Here is a 24,421-nt window from a genome sequence, read left to right on the forward strand (position 1 = left end):
CCATAGATGTTGTTAAGTAGAGTTTCTTTCTTTTAAAGTATATGAACAATATCATTCCATCTCTACATTCAGACATTTATGAAGTCTAGTGTAGTTTAGTAGTTTTATATCCATTCTCTTGGCTACAACATTTTTATCCGTGTTTACACATTTACTTAAAAAGCGATTGCTCTCCACTTAATTTATCTTGCGCAAATTCTATTCAAACATTTTAATTATATGCAAGTCGCTGTCACTGTTGCTGCAGCTGCTATGGTTAATTAAAAACAAACAATGGCCTAAATAAAAACGCATTCAAAATAGGTTGCAACACATGGACATATACGAATTAACCGCGCAAGATGCAAATTAACATACTCGTACATATGTATGCAAGTATACTGTATTCGTATAAGGCTTTAAAGAAGAAAAAAACAGTGTTGGAAAAGTATAGTTTTGGTACTTCAACGGCTGCCAGTTACAACATTAAGCACACATACATACAGTATGTCAACTATTCGATCACACCTGGGTACCAGAAAAGAATTTTTGTTTAGAACTTTTTTATTTGTAATGACAATCCAATTTTATTTCATATACAAAACAAGTAAAGGTAATAAATTCAAGTTAATACTTTTTTTTTCAAAACGCATGTTTCATTTAAAAGATTTGTTAAAAACTTCTCCGCTGCACATTTGATCAATTAGTTGACACAAACGAATATTTTACTTAATATTTAATATGACCACATTTTGCTTTAATTACTGCCTAAATTTGTTTGGGCATGGACTCGACTAGCTTTTTGCAGAAAGCTCCGCTAATTTTTTGCCAGGAATTTTGAGCCTTCTGCCATAAATCGTTAAGATTCTGACACTCACCTGGAGTATCAGAAATCGCACGCTTGACCTCAACCCAAGCATGTTCGATTGGGTTGAGGTCTGGCGATTGAGGGGGCCAGTCGAGTACTTCAAACCCATTGTTTTGAAGCCAAGCTTTAGCTACACGAGAAGTGTGTTTAGGATCAGTATCTTGCTGGAAGATGACATCCGACACATCCTTGCCCCACATTTCTAGACTCCTGTACAAACCTCGTTGAAGAACATCAACATATTGGTTGGCACCCCCACATCATTACATTACCTCCTCCAAATTTCACCGTTGGTTGAACAATACGGCTTGTCAAAGGTTCACGAGGTTTTCTCCAAATCCATTGCCGCCCATCTTTTCCGAAACGGTTTATTTTTGTTTCGTCGGACCATATGACCCGCATCCAATCGTTTTGGGTTTATGTTTTATATTTTTTTGCAAATTGAAGCCTCAATATACGGTGTCGTTTTGTCAACAGTGGTTTTTTTACTCTGACACGCCCGTGTAACCCGTTTTTTCGCAATTTCTTCCTGATAGCTTCACTTGTCACATTTATTTAATCCCTATGGGGTAATTCACGCCTGATTTGACCCGCATTTTCATGTACACCAAACTTTATCATTCTAACAATGCGCCTTTCCAGTGTTCCATTCAAAATTGGGTTTCGTCCAGGAGGGTTTTTTTTGCATAAAGGACTCAATGATTGTCTTATTTTTGAAACCACGCCCACAGAAACATCAACGAGTCTTGCAATTTCCCTATGCGTTGTGTTTAAATCAATAAGCCTTTTGATTTCTTCTATTTTTGTTGCATTTAGTTGTTTCATCTATAGTAAAGCCAAATTTACGAAAATATCAAAGAAAAACTATGAAAAATACTCACGTTTTACAAAAAAAAAAATTCTAACGATCCCACAATATTTAATTATAGAATAAGAAGAAAAACTTGAATCGCAGAGCAATATTACGGCTTCAATACTTCTTTACTTCACAAAGTCAACTAATTGATCACATGCCTTTGTCTACATTTGTTAATATTCCCTGAAAACTAGCGGCATATTTCCAGTAATTCTGCACTTACTAACTGTAATTTCATGGGCCTACTTAGTGAACTAACTTTTTTTATTCAGTAGTTTCTTTTAACATAGAAAGAACAAAATATAATGTATTTTTAAATGTATATGATCAAATAGTTGACATACTGTATGTATATTGTGCGCTCAATATGATTATAGTTTATGAGTATTTAAGTGTGAGTGCGTGCGTTAAGCGGATTGCCGTAACGCGCTCTTCACATTTTTCATACATTTTTTACCAAAACTCAGCGACACAAGGAAAAAACTTAAAACAATAAAAAAATGTTGCATCTCTTTTACTCATTTTCGCTGCCTGTTTTGCTGCTCGCACTTTTATTATTTCGCATTGTAATGAAACAATTAAGTGAGTGAAATTAGGTTAGTACCACAAAGTACGAGAAATTCCAAAGCAAAGTTAACAAAATTCATCTACATCGACAATAAAATTAAAAACTAGCATAAAGTGTAAAAATAAAATTAAAACTGAAACTGAAACTGAAACAACAACAGAAACTGCATATAAATATGTGTGAGCCAAATGCAATTGTATGGAAGAGGCTGAGGCGCGCTGGCCAACGCAGACTGGGATTGCATTGCATTTGCAACAATTATATGCGCACAGAAAGGTGCGGACACGCGAGCGCTTAGGCGCGAGGAGGGGACGCTAAATAATAGCGAGCGCTTGGAAATAGCTGGCAAGGATGGGCGCGCATTGGGCGCGGCAGTCGCACAATCAGTGTTAAATGTTGCAGCAAGTGAGGGTTAACAAAAAAAGCAAAAAACGAAGTAGTGAAATGAGAGTAAACAAAAAGCTGCAATTGTGGCAAGCTTGATGGTAATGGCAATTGCATTGTTGTTCTTCGTTTTCGCTTACTTCAACTGCTGTTGGCCTACATTTGTGCTGCTGCTCGACGCTTGGCGCTTGGTGTACGCGCGAAACGGCCATTGTTGCCATTGTTCTGTTGCCGTTGTCGCAGTAGACGCGAAATAAAAGGAATGCTGCAATAAAAAGCGCCACTTGACCAATTGTGCATTAAGCAATTAAATCGCTTTTATGCAATTTATTGTAGTGCGCATATGCCGGTGCGGCGCGGCGCGCATGCATAGCCGGGACATCATATGCACCAGCGGCCACATTTAGACACAAGTAATTGCAGTGTGCGTGCGAGCAGCGCTAAAAACAGACATTTCAGTTAGTAGTTAGTCCACTATGACCTTTTTGTTTTTATTTTTTTCCTTTTGTTTTGCTGCTTTGTTGTTGTTTTTTTGATTGCGCAATTACTTTATTTTGTTTTTATTTCAACTTGACAAAGCATGGCAACTGTAAATATTTGAAAACATAACAACAAAACACAGAAAAGCAACACAGACGTGACCCATCAGTTTGTAACTGTTGTGACAATGGCAACTCTAAAAGTATTGACCTTATTTCAGCGCTTTATTTTGCTCTAATTTCGGGGTGCTTAGAAAACTAATGAAATAATGCACAATATAAAGATCGAGCTATTTCATTCGTGAACTGTGCACATTAATTGACGAAAATTTTGTTTCTAATAACGATTCTCTAATGTTTGCCATAGGAAAAGTGCAAAGAAATTTAAACAATATTTTCTAACACTAGAATAACGGAAAACAATATACCCTAAATATATATACTTGAAATGGGAATATACGCAATGGACTGACACTTGAAATGTCGATTATCAATTAATGATACCAAATGCAGCCAGGTCATTCTCCACCTGGTCTTTGTAACAGCGTGGAGATCTTCCTCTTACTCTGCTTCCAACAGCGGATACTGCATGGAACACTTTCAAAGCTGGAGTGCTTACATCCATTCGGACAACATGACCTAGCCAGCAGCTGTCTTTTTATTCGCTTAACTATTTATGTCAATGTCGTTGTATAATCTGTAATAAATATCTGTGGACTACAACTATATAATTCCAATATATTTAACATGTTCCATATTTCTGGTTGACTTTATGCTGAATTTAGTAGACAATATGTGGAAAGTAGATATACTGAATATAACCCCGACCTAGTTTATCTATAGATCTTATCATAAATCAATGAAATAAAGATAATCTTTTTCAAATTCAGCTACAACCTACAATGCCTCCAAACCTGTTCTGTTTTATTGTGATTTGATTTAGTTCAATCTTATGTGCTGCTCAAACAACAGTAGGCCCAAAGATAACAGCGATATTTCAACTTGAGACGACCCTTACTCCAATGACCAACCATCTATACAATTCTGTTACCTAACTATTTAGTATAGAATTAAATTTTAAGATATGGTATGGTTCATTTCAAGCTTTTGTGTCTTTCATTATATCTAGATGTCAATTTTAATTATAGATATAGATTAATATAACGCAATAACAACAATTTCATTAAATCATTTGATTAGTATACAAATATTTTATATCGATTAATAAAAATTTTCAAAAGCTTCCTATAATATTTATTCGCTGTACATGAGAGAAAAAATATAGTTTTTTGTAATTAATTTATTTTGAGTCAAATTTTGTAGAATTTCGTAAAATATCGGCAAAAAGAATTACGTTACAAATTTTATTAATTAAAGAAATAAAAACCTATGATGCAAAATTTAGTGGTAGCTGGAAGGGATAACATTTCATAAAATCATATTAATTTAATTTCATCTCTTAAAGCGCTTAAAAATTTATTCCATTTTAAGAGACTTATTATTAAAAATTCCAGAAGGTTTTATTTTTTAATTGTACGTAAATTTTGATATGTACGAGTATATTATTAAGTCGATTGCCATGATTGTAATTATTCAGTAGCAGTCATTAAATATGGTCCTTAATTAGTTGAAATCTGATAGACAAGAGAATTCCACGTTGTGAAATACCAGTAATTTTTAGAGAGTTCAATGGGTCTAACTCAAGTAAAAAATATACAGTCTGTATTAACAGATAAATAATGACATGTAAGTATACTCAGATTAAATTACGGTTAGCTGGTCAATAAACTGTACTAAAATACTTATATTACATTATAAATATACATAAATAAAATATGTGACTATTTAAAAAAATTGATGCATTTTTTTTTTCGTCTAGAACCGAAACGCTTCATTGACAAGCTATTGAAATAAAATAAATTATATAATTTTTTTTAATAAAAAAAGAGGCGACAAATTAATTTTCGCTTGATTATCAAATGTGATAAGTATACAGAGGCATATTCACAAGCAAAAATTCATTAATAATTATCACGTTTTAAATTAATAAATTAGCATGATTAATAGCTATGGCGAGTTATAATAATAAAAGCTCTATAATATTAACCAAAGGTGTCAGTTACCAATTAAAGCTTTTGCAGATGAATGTATCGAAAAAGGGCAAAATCGGTGTCCAATCCAACCTTAAGCATCCCATCTCAGTCTTCACTGCGATTAAACAATCATGGTAGATTGAGATAGGGTGAGTGTTCTCCATGCAAAAGGGAAGCCTATAGAAGTTCTTTCGCCTATTCTCTGCATCATGGTTGTTAACGACCTGATGTAGAAGCTTGTGGAAAGCGGCTGCCGAGTGGTAGAATATACAGACGATGTAGCTCTCGTGGTTGAGGGAAAATTTCTATGTACCGCGGATGAGCCTACGCAAATATAACTCGGTGTCTTATCGAAATGCGAACGAATTTTAGAATGTGGCTTTTCTGTAAATCCTAGTAAGACTGAACTAGTTCTATTTACTAGGTGGCGCAAAATACCAGAGGCGACCTTGCTATAGAACTTGTCTCCATCCCGGGGTAAGAGTTAAGTATCTAGGGCTCATCCTGGACAAAACACTGTCATGGAAACCTGGGACAACTTCTCTACTCTTATTCTATTGTTGTACTTTCACTGCCATTCAGCAGGTCGGTCGGTCACTCCATAACCCCAATATGCCCTGGACATGGGTTACCAGATTACCACCTTAGTCTCTACATTAGGATGTTCCGGTCTTGAAACCTTCATTAAGTCGCTTCATTTTTTCATAAAAATTTTCGAGCATTACCTCTGTCTGCCAGCTTCTCAAGCTCTTCATACTCACGCGTTTCGGCCTCTTTCTTTTTTTGTCTGCAAAAGCGTCTCGCTTCCCATTTCAGCTCTCGGTATTTATCCCATCCCGCACGTGTTGTGGTCGTTTCCGACGTTGGGAGGTAGGCAGTCTGTTTTCTCTCCACTGCGAGACGATAATCCTCATCGTACCAGCTTGTTTTTTGACGTAGCCGAAATCCAATTGTTTTGTCTACAGCGGTATGCAGTGAGTTTAAGATGCGGTTCCACAGTTCCCTTATACCGAAATGCTGATGAGTGCTTTCAGAGAGCAAGAGTGCTAGTCGAATAGAGTATTTGTTGGCTGTATGTTGCGATTTCAGCGTTTAGACGTCGAACCTTCCTTGTGTTTTTTGACAGCACAGAGGCGGGTGCGTATCTTCGCTGCAACCATATAATAATCCGAGTCTATATTTGGTCCTGGGAGCGTACGCGCGTCTAAAACACTGGAGACATGTCTTCCAACTATCACAACATAATCGATTTGGTTACGCGTGTTTCGATCAGGAGACAGCCACGTTGATTGATGAATTTTCTTGTGCTGGAATCTGCTACAGACAACCATATTTCGGACCAGAGCGAAGTCGATCAGCCTCAGACCGTTTGGCGATGTTTCGTCGTGGAGGCTGAATTTTACCCACCCTAGCGTTGAAATCAACAAGTACGATTTTGACATAGTGGCGGGGGCAGTGCTCCTAGATCCAACACCAAATTTACGCTCTTTTATATGGCCGCTGTAGTCGATGTCACAAGGATCTACCTTCTTACGCGTTTGTCCCGTCCATCGCACTTCTCGGATGGCGATATCGTCAGCCTTTAGTCGCATGAGGACATCAACCAGCTGGGCAGAGGCACCTTCCCAATTAAGGGTCGGACATTCCAGTTGCTTGCCCTCAAATCATAATCCTTAAAACGTTCGCCGGGGTTGTCATCAAAAGGGGGGTGTCATCCGATTTTTCATTGGTACTTCGTTTTTATGTGGTTCAAAACACTACGCATAACCGCAGAAGCGTGTTCGCCTTCTCACTTTGGCTCACCTCCAAACGGTTGTTTGTTGGCTACCCAGAGGATACATGGTCTAAAACCGGATGTGGTGAGCTGCTTGAACCATGTGGAGAAGAATCGTTTTTGGCTAGTCCCAAGTGAGTGACAATCAAAAATTTTCCTCACTTACGTGAACTTCTACACATGATCTTATCCTCCTTGCATCGCTTATACATCAGCAAAATTGAACACAAAGCTCACATACACAAAGAATTGTAGAAATAGCGGCGTTTGACACGAAATATCCTTTATATTATGTCATACAAAAATATCAAAATTTCACAGTTCGATTCTGATATAGCTTATGACGCAATCAGACACTGAACCGTTTAAACACAAGCTTGTTGCATCTAAATAAGCTTCTAATTAAATATCGACACCGCACTAATTCTCTACTGTAGCGTCAGGAGTGAGCATTAAAAAGTACGTCAGATATCTGAAGTTGCTCTGAAAAGTAGAATAATAATAAATGCTTAACTAATTTTTTATAATTACAAAAAAACTAGTAAATATTTTCAATGTTTACCTAAATATTTTCTAGAGTGTGTGTTTTAGTTATGAAAGGGAGCTTATTTGTAGCCCATAAGTAAACTCGAAACGGACGCAAAGATCAGTTAATAAATATTGAAGGAGAAAGGGTTATTTCAACGATCTTGCGCCTTGCCATCTAAATATAATGATTTATTATATTTATCAAACACTCTTTTCTAAAATTTCTATAAGAACTCTGACGCCTGGTTGATTGTTTGAAAAGCTTACTTACTTACTAATAATCTGTTAAAATGGACATACACAAGTCATCCCTATACACAGAGTAGAAGCAAAATTAAACAAGTGTAAAATGTTTCAAGAGAAAAACTGAAGCCAAATTGTTGCTTTATCCATTGGACAAATCAAGCAACCATAAACTGGAAACAGCACAACCCACACAAACCAATAGAAAGCAACAACTGAAAATAAAGCTTCTTAATCAAACAAACAGAGCGAGCAAAATGGTATTGCTGAAATGAAAATATACATACATACAAGTAGATAAAGTATGGTACGAGTATATGTTTATATTCAAAACCCTAGGCAACGCCGACACCAACTGTAACAGCAATGGCAATAAAAACTTCATGGAATCGACAAAAAAACACAAATAAAAAGGCGTAGAAAATAAACGCCAAAGAAAATTATTCATGGAAAAAATTTTGTCGAAATACAAACGAAAACATACACAGCCGAAAACTGGGAATCGAAAGCCATGAGAAGGTCTTCAAAAAAAAGAGAAAACAGAAGGCCGCATTTGAACGAGCTTAGGGGGGGACAAGTGAATGGAAATCGTTGTTTTGCGCGCCACCAACACCCTTCTCCATTTATTTGCCGCTAAAACACAAACTATCTGTATTGAAAAAAGGGGGAAGGGAGGGTGACAAACGCACTGCGATGATTTTCTTCGCCCTCTCTATTGTCCCTTGCGCTCGTGGTAATCTGTGGCCTTGTCGATTTGAAAGCTCTGCGCGCATTTTTCTGAATCAACGCTGTGTTGTTGTTGTTGTTGTTGTTGTTGCTGTTGCGAAACCAATGCTCAACGACTAAACTATTGTGTGCGCGGCCAGTTATTGTTACCAACGCGTTTGTGTTTGTTGTAGCTGTTACTATAGTTGTTGTTGTTGTTGTTGACTTTGATTGTGTTGTTGCCATTGTAGTAGATTAATGGGGTCAATTTGAGTATGACGCGGTTAGAGGCGTCCATAAAGCATTGCCGAAGTGTGCCGCACTTCTGATGTTCCTAAACGAATTACCACTTTCAGTCATCACGAGCGCCGCCGATGCAAACGTAAATGCAATACTCGGCCAAACTAACAAACAAATGCAACACTATGAACGCTCGCGATACGAAATAGAAGAAAATAAAATGCAACTACAACAAAGCTACAACAAATCGACTTGGCCGACGTGAACACAAACGCAAAGTCACAGAAAAACCTCTACAAGCGCTAATACACACTCTCACGTACGAACATAGCGCCACACAAATACAGTTACGAAATTTAGCTGTGACACTTGGCTCAGCTGCAATTGTACATGCAATGTTGTCAATTGTTGTTGCTGCCCTTTTCCATCAGATACAAAGCATTTTTTCGCCATTTTTCCGCTGCACATTTTTCATGGTGGCGTTGCACAGAAGATTGCGAGCAAAAATGGCAAGCGCAAATGCACAAATAAGCAAAAAGTTTGTGCGCAATTCGCCAAATAGACGGAAACAAATTGCATGCGCATTGGTGTGTGCGAATATTGTGGCGCGAAAATCAAATCAATTCTCATATTTCGCCACAATAAATCCGTTACGAGCACTTCGCGTGACTTTCGAAATATTATTCAACAGCTAATAAATTAAGATTTTCTGCTGCTCATTAACCATGAAATTTATTGGCACTCTTTTTATTCGTGCACAATTTGCATTAAACTGCCGAAGTGGTTGCTTACTAGGTAATAAGCGTTGAGAGTATTGCCTGATCTCGAATAGTGTCAACCGCTAAGGTCAAAATTTGTATTATATACATTACATAAAAATATATCAATTTGGATTTTTGTATGCATTCTTGTTGTAGACTCCGGAAGAAAGAGAGCAAGAGAACCTGTGATATTGAATTATTTTGGTGAAGGCTTAGTTGTATAAAATTATTATGTATTCCAGTAAAAGGTAGGTATCGTAAGAAAGATATTTGAGAAAAAATGCTAGAAATGCAGCAACATCTCGATTCTTGCAACAAAGAAGTATTTTTATTCTCTCGCAACAAAGTTGCTAAAAAGCGTACTAGTTTTGTTCACATGACGGTTGTTTGTAACACCTAAAATTAAACGAGTTAGATATATGGTTATATATACCAAAGTGATCAGGGTGACGAGAAGATTAGAAATCCGGATGTATGTCCGTGCAAGCGATAACTTGAGTAAAAATGGAGATATCTTAATGAAACTTGGTACACATATTCCTTGGCACCATGAGACGGTTGGTATTGAAAATGAGCGAAATCGGACCACTGCCACGACCAAAAATAAAATGCCATAACTAAGCCATAAATAAAGGTATTAAAGTAAATTTAAAATGACCACGCCCACAAATAGGTTTTTTGTATATATCTCGCAAACCAATGAAGCTGTATAAACAAAACTCTCTGCAGTCGGTTCTCTTACGTACCCCATCACACACCTTGAAAATTGTTGAAAACGGACAATAACCACGCACACCTCCAATGCAAAGGTTAAGTTGAAAATTACTAAAAGTGGGTTAACTCGCTAACGAAAAACATCAGAAACACTAAATGGCATCGCCCACCGATGGGTACATATCCATATCTCACTACTACGGACTACTCGACCGAGTTCAATGAAATTCAGTACATAATATTTTCTTGACACCCTGATAACACGGATGAAAAATGGGCGAAATCGGTTTATTTTATATGATCTGTGGCATCACTTGTGAAAAAATTATCGAAATCGGACTATAACTTTTCAATGCAACGGATATCGAATATTAAAAAGTCAGTGCCCTAGGGTAATTTTTTACTGAAAATATCGGTAAATCTCTCAGATATCTTAGTTTAATTCAGAGGAATTTTTTTCTTCTAAAAATGTGTCTCTGTACCAAAAATTATTAAAATCGGTTCATATGTGAAATATCTTAGCCAAATCAAGTGAGCATATAATCTTAGATATAATGTATGTTGGTGGTGAAAAGGAGTGAAATCGGTTCAGGAATTACCTTAGCCTATATGCTATATATGACGAATTTCGTTATTCTATTGGACTTTATGCTGAATACATATATGGGTCAAATTGTGTATTATCTTAATAAAACTATATCAATAAATTGCGAGAGTATAAAATGTTCGGTTGCACCCAAACTTAGCCTTTCCTTACTTGTAAAATATAAAAAGCTATTCTTTAAACAAAAGCATGCATGTAAGTTTATTAATAGGAAAACAAAGATATTCGATACATCATCAATACTTGCAAAGACCTCGGTTTTCATACGTGCAAGAATCGAGATACTGCTTTTCCTATCGACATCTAAATATCCTCTAAATAGGTCTGATATGAAAAATATTTGAATCTATTCTTATTTCTTAGAAAAATTATATAAATTATAATATTCATGCAATAAACTTTGTAAAAGTACATACCAAACAAATTTATTAGTTTCTGCTCAGTTATATTGCCATCAAGTCCAGGGGACTTGAATATGATTTGAACGAATTTATCTTACATGTCAGGTGACGTTCGTCCAGAAAGTATAGGGACATTCTAAGCCTGGACCTAATATGTTACCAAAAATATATACATATATGTATATTAGGGCGGAGAGATTTAATTTTTTTTTTGTTTTGCTTCGATTTACCTGTAGAAAGTTGCTGTTTTAGGTAAAAATTAAACACAAGAAAAATCAGTAATCTCGTGCTATACTACTAAAGGGTGATTTTTTAAGAGCTTGATAACTTTTTTAAAAAAAAAACGCATAAAATTTGCAAAATCTCATCGGTTCTTTATTTGAAACGTTAGATTGGTTCATGACATTTACTTTTTGAAGATAATTTCATTTAAATGTTGACCGCGGCTGCGTCTTAGGTGGTCCATTCGGAAAGTCCAATTTTGGGCAACTTTTTCGAGCATTTCGGCCGGAATAGCCCGAATTTCTTCGGAAATGTTGTCTTCCAAAGCTGGAATAGTTGCTGGCTTATTTCTGTAGACTTTAGACTTGACGTAGCCCCACAAAAAATAGTCTAAAGGCGTTAAATCGCATGATCTTGGTGGCCAACTTACGGGTCCATTTCTTGAGATGAATTGTTCTCCGAAGTTTTCCCTCAAAATGGCCATAGAATCGCGAGCTGTGTGGCATGTAGCGCCATCTTGTTGAAACCACATGTCAACCAAGTTCAGTTCTTCCATTTTTGGCAACAAAAAGTTTGTTAGCATCGAACGATAGCGATCGCCATTCACCGTAACGTTGCGTCCAACAGCATCTTTGAAAAAATACGGTCCAATGATTCCACCAGCGTACAAACCACACCAAACAGTGCATTTTTCGGGATGCATGGGCAGTTCTTGAACGGCTTCTGGTTGCTCTTCACCCCAAATGCGGCAATTTTGCTTATTTACGTAGCCATTCAACCAGAAATGAGCCTCATCGCTGAACAAAATTTGTCGATAAACACATTTCGAACCGAACACTGATTTTGGTAATAAAATTCAATGATTTGCAAGCGTTGCTCGTTAGTAAGTCTATTCATGATGAAATGTCAAAGCATACTGAGCATCTTTCTCTTTGACACCATGTCTGAAATCCCACGTGATCTGTCAAATACTAATGCATGAAAATCCTAACCTCAAAAAAATCACCCGTTACAAATGGTAGCAGTTTAAAAGGGTGTCGTGTTCCCAAGGAGGAAGCTCTACTAGAAAAATTGTGATAGGCGGTGTCGATATGGAAAATAAGAAAAAACGAGATAGAAAATAAAAAAGTTTATCGCGTAACAAAGAGGAACATTATTTTGACAAGCCCTGTTGTTCTTGTTCTCTGGCTGATGACTTTCCAATTGAAGCACATTTTATGTGATGGTTTTCTCGTACCATCTAGTCCTAACCAAATGACCCAGAACAAGTCAAAGGAAAATTATCATCACAAATCTGCAAAAAAAAATATTAAATTTACCGCTATTAGCCCTTGCGAATGATCGTACTCGAATTTTCAACCATTATTGTTTCTTCTGTCTTAAAATACTGTCTTAACCCTTAAATGAATGGGGTACATTCGATTCAAGGCAATTAAGACTTCGTAATTCGATCAAATTAATCTGTATCGCAGTTTTGTTTACTCACAGTAGGCGCTAGTAAATGCTAACGGCGCTAGTAAAATGACTGAAGCTTTCAAAAGTTTATACTCAGTTGATAGTGACCCAACAAACTGGTCGGAAGTCTCTATTTTGGGTCCGAACTCATGGGTTTTAGGCTTAAAATCAACTTTATAAGAAGCGGACTGCAATAAAATACTTCGTGGTTTGAATTTGGAGGGAAGGAAAGATAAGGAAATTTTACAGAAAACGACAGTTTATGCTTCATTTTTACTTGGTTATATTATACACGGGTAAGTTCAACCCACATGCATAAACACTTTTTCACCACGAGTTAAATGATCTACTCGGATAGAATATACACATTTGCTTTACATATGTATACGTGTTAACTCGGATGCATAAACGGATTTAGAGTTATGATAAACGTCAAATCAGGCGATTTTTGAACCGGTGTATATTATTTTGACAAATTGCATATGCAGGGTTCCCGTATTGCTAATTTTTCGATATAAATTTAAGAATTTACCATATATTTTATCAAAATTTATAATATTTTCTTCTATAATTTAATTTGTCAGCTAAATAAGAGTCAATGTCAAGAACTTGAATCAAAGACATATAAAAAAAGTGCACTATAAAATGTAAAATCTCATCGGTTCTTTATTTGAAACGTTAGATTGGTTCATGACATTTACTTTTTGAAGATAATTTCATTTAAATGTTGACCGCGGCTGCGTCTTAGGTGGTCCATTCGGAAAGTCCAATTTTGGGCAACTTTTTCGAGCATTTCGGCCGGAATAGCCCGAATTTCTTCGGAAATGTTGTCTTCCAAAGCTGGAATAGTTGCTGGCTTATTTCTGTAGACTTTAGACTTGACGTAGCCCCACAAAAAATAGTCTAAAGGCGTTAAATCGCATGATCTTGGTGGCCAACTTACGGGTCCATTTCTTGAGATGAATTGTTCTCCGAAGTTTTCCCTCAAAATGGCCATAGAATCGCGAGCTGTGTGGCATGTAGCGCCATCTTGTTGAAACCACATGTCAACCAAGTTCAGTTCTTCCATTTTTGGCAACAAAAAGTTTGTTAGCATCGAACGATAGCGATCGCCATTCACCGTAACGTTGCGTCCAACAGCATCTTTGAAAAAATACGGTCCAATGATTCCACCAGCGTACAAACCACACCAAACAGTGCATTTTTCGGGATGCATGGGCAGTTCTTGAACGGCTTCTGGTTGCTCTTCACCCCAAATGCGGCAATTTTGCTTATTTACGTAGCCATTCAACCAGAAATGAGCCTCATCGCTGAACAAAATTTGTCGATAAACACATTTCGAACCGAACACTGATTTTGGTAATAAAATTCAATGATTTGCAAGCGTTGCTCGTTAGTAAGTCTATTCATGATGAAATGTCAAAGCATACTGAGCATCTTTCTCTTTGACACCATGTCTGAAATCCCACGTGATCTGTCAAATACTAATGCATGAAAATCCTAACCTCAAAAAAATCACCCGTTACAAATGGTAGCAGTTTAAAAGGGTGTCGTGTTCCCAAGGAGGAAGCTCTACTAGAAAAATTGTGATAGGCGGTGTCGATATGGAAAATAAGAAAAAACGAGATAGAAAATAAAAAAGTTTATCGCGTAACAAAGAGGAACATTATTTTGACAAGCCCTGTTGTTCTTGTTCTCTGGCTGATGACTTTCCAATTGAAGCACATTTTATGTGATGGTTTTCTCGTACCATCTAGTCCTAACCAAATGACCCAGAACAAGTCAAAGGAAAATTATCATCACAAATCTGCAAAAAAAAATATTAAATTTACCGCTATTAGCCCTTGCGAATGATCGTACTCGAATTTTCAACCATTATTGTTTCTTCTGTCTTAAAATACTGTCTTAACCCTTAAATGAATGGGGTACATTCGATTCAAGGCAATTAAGACTTCGTAATTCGATCAAATTAATCTGTATCGCAGTTTTGTTTACTCACAGTAGGCGCTAGTAAATGCTAACGGCGCTAGTAAAATGACTGAAGCTTTCAAAAGTTTATACTCAGTTGATAGTGACCCAACAAACTGGTCGGAAGTCTCTATTTTGGGTCCGAACTCATGGGTTTTAGGCTTAAAATCAACTTTATAAGAAGCGGACTGCAATAAAATACTTCGTGGTTTGAATTTGGAGGGAAGGAAAGATAAGGAAATTTTACAGAAAACGACAGTTTATGCTTCATTTTTACTTGGTTATATTATACACGGGTAAGTTCAACCCACATGCATAAACACTTTTTCACCACGAGTTAAATGATCTACTCGGATAGAATATACACATTTGCTTTACATATGTATACGTGTTAACTCGGATGCATAAACGGATTTAGAGTTATGATAAACGTCAAATCAGGCGATTTTTGAACCGGTGTATATTATTTTGACAAATTGCATATGCAGGGTTCCCGTATTGCTAATTTTTCGATATAAATTTAAGAATTTACCATATATTTTATCAAAATTTATAATATTTTCTTCTATAATTTAATTTGTCAGCTAAATAAGAGTCAATGTCAAGAACTTGAATCAAAGACATATAAAAAAAGTGCACTATAAAATGTAGTTATTGTTTGCTAATATTTAAATCATTTCAAAATTAAAAAAATTTTGCGTGGCAGCCCTCGGATTAATTCCATTCAGAATTCACCTCGAGTAGAGTATTTGCCGTTTATGCTTATAGGCTTTACCCATGTAGAATATAACCGTGTAGAAATGAAGCATAAACGTAATATATTATTACATATCAAATCTAAATCGGTAAAGCTGAAAGAATTCGATGTTATTGGGTGCGATGGAACAGTATTGTTGGTGGTGTCATTCGATGGTGGTGTCATTCGGCTGATGGAGGAGGTATTCAATAAGCCATCACAGTGGCTTATCTGCCAATTGAATTCAAACGAGTTACCATTACGTCTTTTTTTATTACATTTAGACGGAAAAACTACTAACCCTAAATGCTTTTCGGGTGCCATCGGATCTCAATTACAAATTTGTCAAACAATGCCGATAGTCGAATCTATAATGACCGCTAGATGGCTAACAATAGCCAATCGAATTCTTAGATTGTATACCACTTAAACTGACCCAGAAGAAAAGCTGGTTGTATTAGCCACGTACGTTATGAAAGTTTATAGAACAAAGTGGTTTACAATACATTTTAATTCCTCGTACATTAACGGAACCAAAAATCTATGGCAAACCATTAACCTAAGTCGTTATTCGAATTTCGATATAAAAGCAATCGTTGATAAAGTAATCGCAGATTCCATTTACTATATATAATGATTTCTAGTGGACTTTATGTCTAATATACGGGAGGAAATAATAAATAGACCGGTGACCCCATTCATTGGAAAGGGTTTGATGGACGAGTGAACCATTAACTCGTCTGTTATTCGACGCAAATAAGGTTAGGTTAGATGGCCGAAATATTAACTAGCTGTATAAAATCAGGGTCATGTCCAATAACGTAGAACCGACAATTGGAGATTATTACTTCATCTTCCTATTGCTAAATTAATAAATATTGTTCTAACTGTTTTCGATTAGTACTATACTATATTTTCCATATCCTTATGTAAATAATATATCTTTATTGGTAAAATTTTGCATGATTTTTCATCACTAAAATATTTTTAAATTAAACGCAAATAATATTTTTTTTCATACAAATATTTATTGTGGAATTTTAAGTCACCACAAAAATCTGCAAGAAATACCTGTGCATACAAACAAAAACAAACAAATGTAGTTTTGATTTGCCGGAAATGAGCAATCGAAATAAAATTCAAACGATTTGAAATATTTTGACAGAATAGAGAAGGTAAAATAAAAATACGCTTTAAGAATTTAATAAAAAGGGATTAACTCAAATCATATTAAACCAACTTTAATTTACTCTACCAATGGATGTGAGTTAATTGCTTTTGACTGCAAATGGAGTGTTTTAAAATAATATTGATCATTCAATTTGTATACATTTGTATATTTATATACACCATTTCAGAGCTCATATAAAAAGTATATAAAAATAATATAAATGGTATTTATATATGTATATGTATTTATATATGTTTATATGTAAATTGGAGATCAGCATGCTTACATATCAGTAAAATGCATTACCACTTGCACGAGTGAGCATAAAATATGCAAACGAAAAAATTGATCACATTTTTTTCTTTATGATAACAAGATTGTAAATATTGAAATAGCGATTATATAATGCAAATGCAAGTCCTGCGCTCTGCACAGTTTTCATTTATTTGATTTAAATAAAGGATTAACGAAATAATTTCAAAAGGCAGCTGTCATGTGCAAGCTAATATACATTTGTGACGTGCACAAGTATAGTTGTTGTTGATATAAACGTTTCATTTACGCTTTATTTTATTTGGAATTAATATACCAAATACTTTCTTCATATGCTTCTTCACGCGCTCTGTTAGCGATATTCAAATGCACACATTAACAGTTCTTTTATTAACAGACAAATATTCTCAGTCATATTCATCTTTAAAATAAACTTACTTTACAGCGCTTCAGATAATTGCAGAATGTTAATCAATCAGCAATATTATTAACAACAATGTTAACTTTACAGTGCTGTTACACTGCTGCACAAGTACGAGCAAATACATTTACAGTACCAGAGTAATAATTAGCAGTATCATAAATCATTAACATTTTCTTGTAATGAAATGCTATCGCAGGAAAGAGCACCTTTCCTTTAAAATATTTGCTTACAGTTCAATGTGTAGCCTACAGTGATGTTATTGGATGGTTGGATGGTTAAATCTATGTTAATGCTATTTCAATTAACATTTTCTGTTCTTGTTAGGCTCTGCTTATACCTGTAGATTATGGCATTATCTCTTTTCATAAAAACTGCTAACTTTTACATGAAGAACAACAGCTACTGCACATTACTTGTATTGTATTGGCATTAAAATTAACATCAATCTAACTCTGACATTTACTCGTCTGTGGAACATATAATTTAAACTTCGCCAATGTTACACTACAGATGCATGGAAGTAGTCATAAAACAAACTAGAAAGTATATTTTTAGTTAAAAGACCCATAAGTTGTACATTGTTATCTTAAGTTAAGTTAAGGTAAAGTAAGGTGACTTACCGTTGACTTACCGTTTTCATGATCGTTCATAGTACAGCTTAAAGTCAATTAGTAGAACACAAATCAATCGATGAGCGCTGATTCAGATTGATTTACTATAAAAATCTTATTTTTCTACATTAATTTTTAATTGAATAACAATTGTGTTGTAAATGCATTGCAACTCTTCGAGTTGAGCTGTAAATTTGGCTGTGTTTATTGACAAAATAGCATTAATGCAACTCTACGGTAGATAGAGATATCGATAAATAGCAATCAGATAATGAATCTTACCAACTTCTTATGAACGGCAAAAAAAAAATGTATGACAGCTGCTCGTTAATCGAGTAGCCGGCAGTGCAAAGGGTAAAAACTGGCTGCTCAATTATAATCTTAATGCATTAAATGAATCGGCTGTGTGAAAAGGCTATTATGAAAAATGGAGAACCGTTCTCAATTATTTTTCATTCTACATAATCGATTTGTTATTATCTCATGATGGGTTATGTATTTAACCTTAGAATAATGGGAGGGAAGAACTAAGTACAAGAAACTAAGATGTAAATATTTATACATATTACTATCTCTAATGAATGCTTTTATTTAAGAGCGTCTAGTATGGAGTACTCTTGTCACAATTTGCTTCGGACCAGATCAGTTTAATTCAAAACTCTCCCTTCCTGTCCTAATTTCACAGTGAAGGTTACTGCAGGAGGAAATAACTTCGGCGCCAAAAAAGGTACTGTAATCTAAAAAGCATTGTACGGAAAAATAATTGTAAAAGTCGGACACGATTCTTTCGACGACATCTCGGAGCTTGCACACATACTAATTTTTGAGTCGATCAACTTCATAAAGGCCACATAATGGTTCAGAAAGACCTAGGTGCGTCATCCGTCGTCCACAACACCTATCTACCTATCTTAATATAAAAAACATTCTCTAGAAATATATATAGGAAATATTATATAACAAAACACATAAGGACCAAAGCATCATTATAATTAATTATTTGGAAAAATATTGCCTTTAAATTGTGTATTATATATTTGCTTACATTTCAATCATATTTATTGATTTTATAATACTGTGGTATTATTAATAATACTCCCCACTCGTTTGTGAATAAATAATGAGCTTGTACATTCAATAAATTTATTTATATGTATATATACATTGTAAATAATAATGTGCAAGGCATATCTTCCATTCCCCAGATTTACCTCCACAAATCATACTTATCAGTAACTGTATTGTTGCATCATTTTAGTATGGCATTTTAAAATTATTGCACACACATTAACTCGTAAATAAGTTGGACAATAACATTTTGCACGGATTACCCAGACAACTGGCCTATATGATTACACCAAAGAGGCGAGGTATTTGACATTTTAATGCGCGTATTATTCAAATTGCATTTGACACTTTGGCCATGGCTGAAAAGGAGTGTTAACTGCGGTGAGAGCATGCTGTGAGCAGCAAGAGCGCTGAGTGACTGCATTAAAACAAGAGAGAGAGAGAGAGTGAAAGTAAAAATATGAGATGTTGCGACAAAACTACAAAAGAGACGCGGAATCATTCAGCATCCATTCGGAGCTCTGAGATGTAAACGTTTTACTCACGTCTTCAAACAGGCGTAAACACGAGTACTAACTCTCGACTTGTAAAACTCCTACTATGTAACTGACACTCCGCAGCTTCAATGCTCTCAATCGGAGGCGCATCTTTCAAAAGGAGACGAAGTTTTTACTGCTGCAATCACTACTCTACTGAAGCTCCAGTAACGAAGCAACAAAAAACGAGCGACCAACTTTGACGAACGAGCGATATAATAAATTTACACAAACAAACACAAAAGCAACAATACAGCAGCATTTTGCAAGAAACACACAGTTGAAGTATCAAATACTCGTTTGAACAGCATTTGGAGCAATAAAATCCATTGCTATCAACTACTGTTGATGGAGCTTAAGCTGGTGTTGGCTACGAAAGAATTACAGCCAGCCGGAGCAGCAGCTGGTGATGTTGCAAAAGAAATTTGGCACAGACTCGTCTCGCACTCAATGCGCTTCCACTCGATGCGATTCGACGGCTGCGATTTACTACAAACGAACGACGAAGCTCACGAAGTGTTTGGGGAAAAATCCGCCTCAGTCTTTGGTATCATCTGACGTCGTTGATACGCTGCTCCGGCCGGTCGGTAACGCGTTCAAACGTAAACGAGATTTTTACACGTAAACCTTTGTAATAGTCAGTGTCGGCAAATGTTGGACGATTTGTGAAAAATAAAAAAAATTAATCTAAATGGTTTAAGTTGATTTTACTTTTTCAAAGTTCGTGTTGGAAAAGATTTAAGCGTTTTATGTACATATACGTTTGTAAATATGTGTGTGTGAGTTAATGCTGGACAAAACTATGATTCGGCTTTATTGTGCCGCGTCCAGTCCTACGCTACAATGTTTTCAAGCTGAAGGAATATAAAGACGCAGCCTTTCTTTGAATGTATGTTTGTAAAAACATTAAATATCACCTAAGAATACCATTAACATCCGAAGGACTCCTCAATCTATCATCTATATATGTGTAACAACAAACTCAACATATATGTGTCCCTCAGCTGCCATTCAACTCTAGACCCGGCTGATGTCAGTGAATTTCGATTTGCGCTTTAATGTCAACGTGATATCAATTGATACACGAATACATACATATGTACAACATTCAATTACAAACATGTGTATCGGCGTTGCCTACAAGGACATTGCACTCGTCGTGCACGTGTCCTTCTGCTCACTGCATTTTCGACAGTCTCTTTCTTGTATCGTCATTCATTTTCATTTCTATGTCAATGCATTTGTTGCCTTTGAATTTTCATTCCATTTGTTGTGCTTTCAAATTCTTTTTTTTTTGTTGCTTTGCTTTCCAGCTTTTTTACTACTAACGGCATTTGCTTTCAGTCTTTGCTTATATGCAGCACTTTTGGCTGCTGCTTCCTGCTGATTTTGTTTGTTCGTATGCAAGTTGTGCCTTGGGTCACATGCTGCATATGTACGCTATGCATGTGTATGCCAATGACATGCTGAACAATTTCTTTGCGAATGTTTCTTTGGATATTTTTTTCCCTTTTGTAATGGAATAGAGCTCCTCCATAGAGTTGGTTACTGTGCTGAAAATGTTCAATGCTTTCGGTTAGCATGTTGTTTTCCTTTCTTATTTGTGGAAACCGGGTCAACAGTATCGAACGTGCAACAATTCTTATTTAAATCAATTTTCGTGCAACAAAAACTTTGGGCAAAAGTTCACGGTGTCGCCCAGAGACATATTTGGCAATGCAAAGCAAATACATAATATACGATTAGATGCAAATTTATACCTACATGCATATTATTTCTAGTTGTATTTATTTATCATTGAAAATGTTTTCCTAGTAGCCAGTGCAGTTTTTGTAACAAACATTTTGCTTAGTATGTTCATGGAAACTTAGAGATGTAATCTGTTGGTTGTGTCTTCTGAATTCCATATGAACTCCATTTTTGATGTAATAAATTGAAAACAAGTTGTCATAGGTCACTACGCCCTAGGATGTTAGTGTGTCAAAGAAATGTTGATATACATATGAAATGATGATGGTGTGAAAGATTGTTACAATTAAAGTTCTCCAAAGAAACCTGTTCTGTAGTTGTTGCTAAGGGCCTCTTATACATATACTAGTAAGTATTCTGTCCTTGCATATTATAGAAGAGCTAGATTTTATAAATAGTACATATATTAAATTAATGGGAATACAGTGATCCCCGCTTAAGTCAATAAATTGTCCATTAAATCTTACCGTCGAATTTTCACCCACTAACTTCGATAAAAGTTACAATATCGTTATTTTTTAATGTCAAAAGAAAGTTCTTCTCCCCAAAACTATATTTCTAATGAAAGTCAGCGACCGAATGACTAGATTTTCTCTAGGTCAAAACAGAGTTATAACTCCGATTTGGCTGAAGATGTCTGACAGTCTCCACAAGTATGTAGTGTATGATAGTAAATTTCTACTATCTCTAAATAATTAGTTTCCAGCGACTGTTCGTCTGATTTCGTCGTCAATAAAATAAACACATATTTATTTAAGGCAGTTTTATAAGAATAACAAAAATAAAAGTGTTTTGTTCAGAAATGGTTCAAGCGAGTTTATTTATACCGAATATTATTCTATTATACATGGGACTCCTTTGCTAAAACTACTGAAGCAACCAATTTAATCATTATTCTATGTATGAAATATATATCGCGTCCTCAAGGAAACTCATTATCAATTTATATCGATTTAATCGGGATGTGTAAAAAAATCGATTTTTTTGTTTTTTGGCTTATTAATTTCTACTTATGAAGAACATTATCCTAAATTTTCAAGTTGATCCGAATAAAAGTTTCGGAGATACAGCCTGTGCGCTCCAAGTCAATTACTATTGTTACTCAAAACTTTAAACCTGTTTTTCTCGGAACTTGTTTGCAAAGTCGGTTGTCAACCAATCTTGATGAAATTTTGGACAGGTGTTCAATATACAATTTACTCGTGCTTGAACGAAGGATTTTAATTTTTTTTTTTTAATTTTTCCATGTCAACTATTTCAAAAAAAAAAAACAAAATGTCAAAGCTAATTTAACCGAAATTTTTATTTTTTTTTTGTAATTTTTTAAATGTCTGCTAAAATTCCAATTTTTACTTTTTTTGTATGGTCTTACCTAAAGCACCTATTTTTATTTTTTTCATTTTGGATGGTCCTGTCAGCAGTTATGCTGACAACGCGAACGCACCTTTTTCCGAGGGGTCACCGGAAGTGACGTCATAATGAAGGAGTTTTAATTTTTTTTTTGAAAATTTCAGAAATTATTCTTTAAATATTGTATCTATAAGACAGAAAAAAATTTGACGGAAATAAAAAAATGTTTACATAGAAAAAAAAGTATTGAAAAAAGGCCATTTTTACCCGAGAAAACCCATTAAATCCCTATCTCGGTCGGTTATCTATTACCAGACTAAAAAAATATATAAATGCGACTTTTTAGTTTTTCTGCAATTTCTCCATGAAAGCAGAAGGCAAGGTTTACATGGACAAGTCACATATATAAATAACTAATTAAAAAATGTTTGAAATTTGTTGCAATTTATATTATGTATTTGGCCTGAAATGATAATCATGTAATCGGCTCAAGAAAGTCTCATCATATTCAATATATTATTTTCTAACAGCTCATTGCTATCAAATTACCTAATTAGTGTCTAATTTTGTTACAATTATGTCATCTGGCATATATATGTATATAAAAAATTTAATTGCATTATATAAATATATATATATGTATACCATTTTATGTTAAAATTAAATAACAAATATGTACGAAATAGTTTCAAAAACAATTGCGCATTAAATTACATGCATGGCCTAATAACGTAAGTCTTATTTACTAGTTGGAATATAAATTAATTAATTAAAAGAGTATTAAATCAATTAGACAAATTAATATTACGAAATTTAACAGCTGCAACGAGAATTCAATTAATTTAATTTGCAGTTAAGGTATATAAGTGCATTCGGTATGTGACCACCATAAAATTAGTTGTAGGTTGTAATATTGGAAGAAGTGAAATATGTGTGAGAGAACATGTACATTTTATTATATTAAATTGAAAGTGCGCTATACTCGCAAAGAAGAACTTGTAAAACCCGCAATAAAAAATTATGGAAAACATTAATTATAAAATTATAAGAAGACTAAACAATAACGAAATACGAAAAATCCAGTCACGTTCACAAATATAAAATGCCAATTTTCTAATTTACTGCAAGTTAAGCGTTCTGCTAAACACACGCGTGATAGGTCATTAAATATAAATCTATAATATAAACACATGTTAATTAATTAACGCTTAAAAAGTGCATAATTGGCATTTCTCTGCACGTGCATAAATATAGAGCAATTATTTAAATGATTTTATGCGCAAGTTAGCTTAGCTTAGTTAGTGAATAACACACACACACAATCGTGTACGAAAATATACATATATAATATAGAAAGTTTGCACTAAGCCACCTAGCAAATGCGCGTGGAATGTCCGTAGTCGCTGAAAAAGAGCAATACACTGCGTATGAGTAACCTCAAAAATGCGGAAAAATTACGCCCTAAAGGAAAGCATAAAAAGCGATGACATAAAATAAAGCATGTGAGGACAAAAAACGAGTGAGTAAAAACTGAAATGCGTTTCGTTAAGCAACATAAGTTGTTGTTGTTGTAGTTCACCTTCATGTGCACTTAGAGGCTAGCGGTGAAAAAAAAATCTTTTAAAGTGCAAAATCTAAAAAAGTTTTGCAGAAATATACTT

The 24,421-nt window shown here is 35.0% G+C and overlaps 1 protein-coding gene across 1 annotated transcript in view; it reads left to right on the top strand.

Moving 5' to 3' along the window:
* Nucleotides 1-19,720: 19,720 nt before the first annotated feature.
* Nucleotides 19,721-24,421, top strand: part of Fas3 (uncharacterized) — a 116,977-nt gene continuing 112,276 nt past the window's right edge. The window contains exon 1 of the mRNA XM_054233716.1: nucleotides 19,721-20,550. The gene's annotated coding sequence lies outside the window, so the exon portion shown is untranslated. The remainder of the gene's footprint in view (nucleotides 20,551-24,421) is intronic.

The sequence above is a fragment of the Zeugodacus cucurbitae genome, chromosome 2, assembly GCF_028554725.1.
Source record: "Zeugodacus cucurbitae isolate PBARC_wt_2022May chromosome 2, idZeuCucr1.2, whole genome shotgun sequence".
In the NCBI taxonomy this organism is placed as follows: domain Eukaryota; kingdom Metazoa; phylum Arthropoda; class Insecta; order Diptera; family Tephritidae; genus Zeugodacus; species Zeugodacus cucurbitae.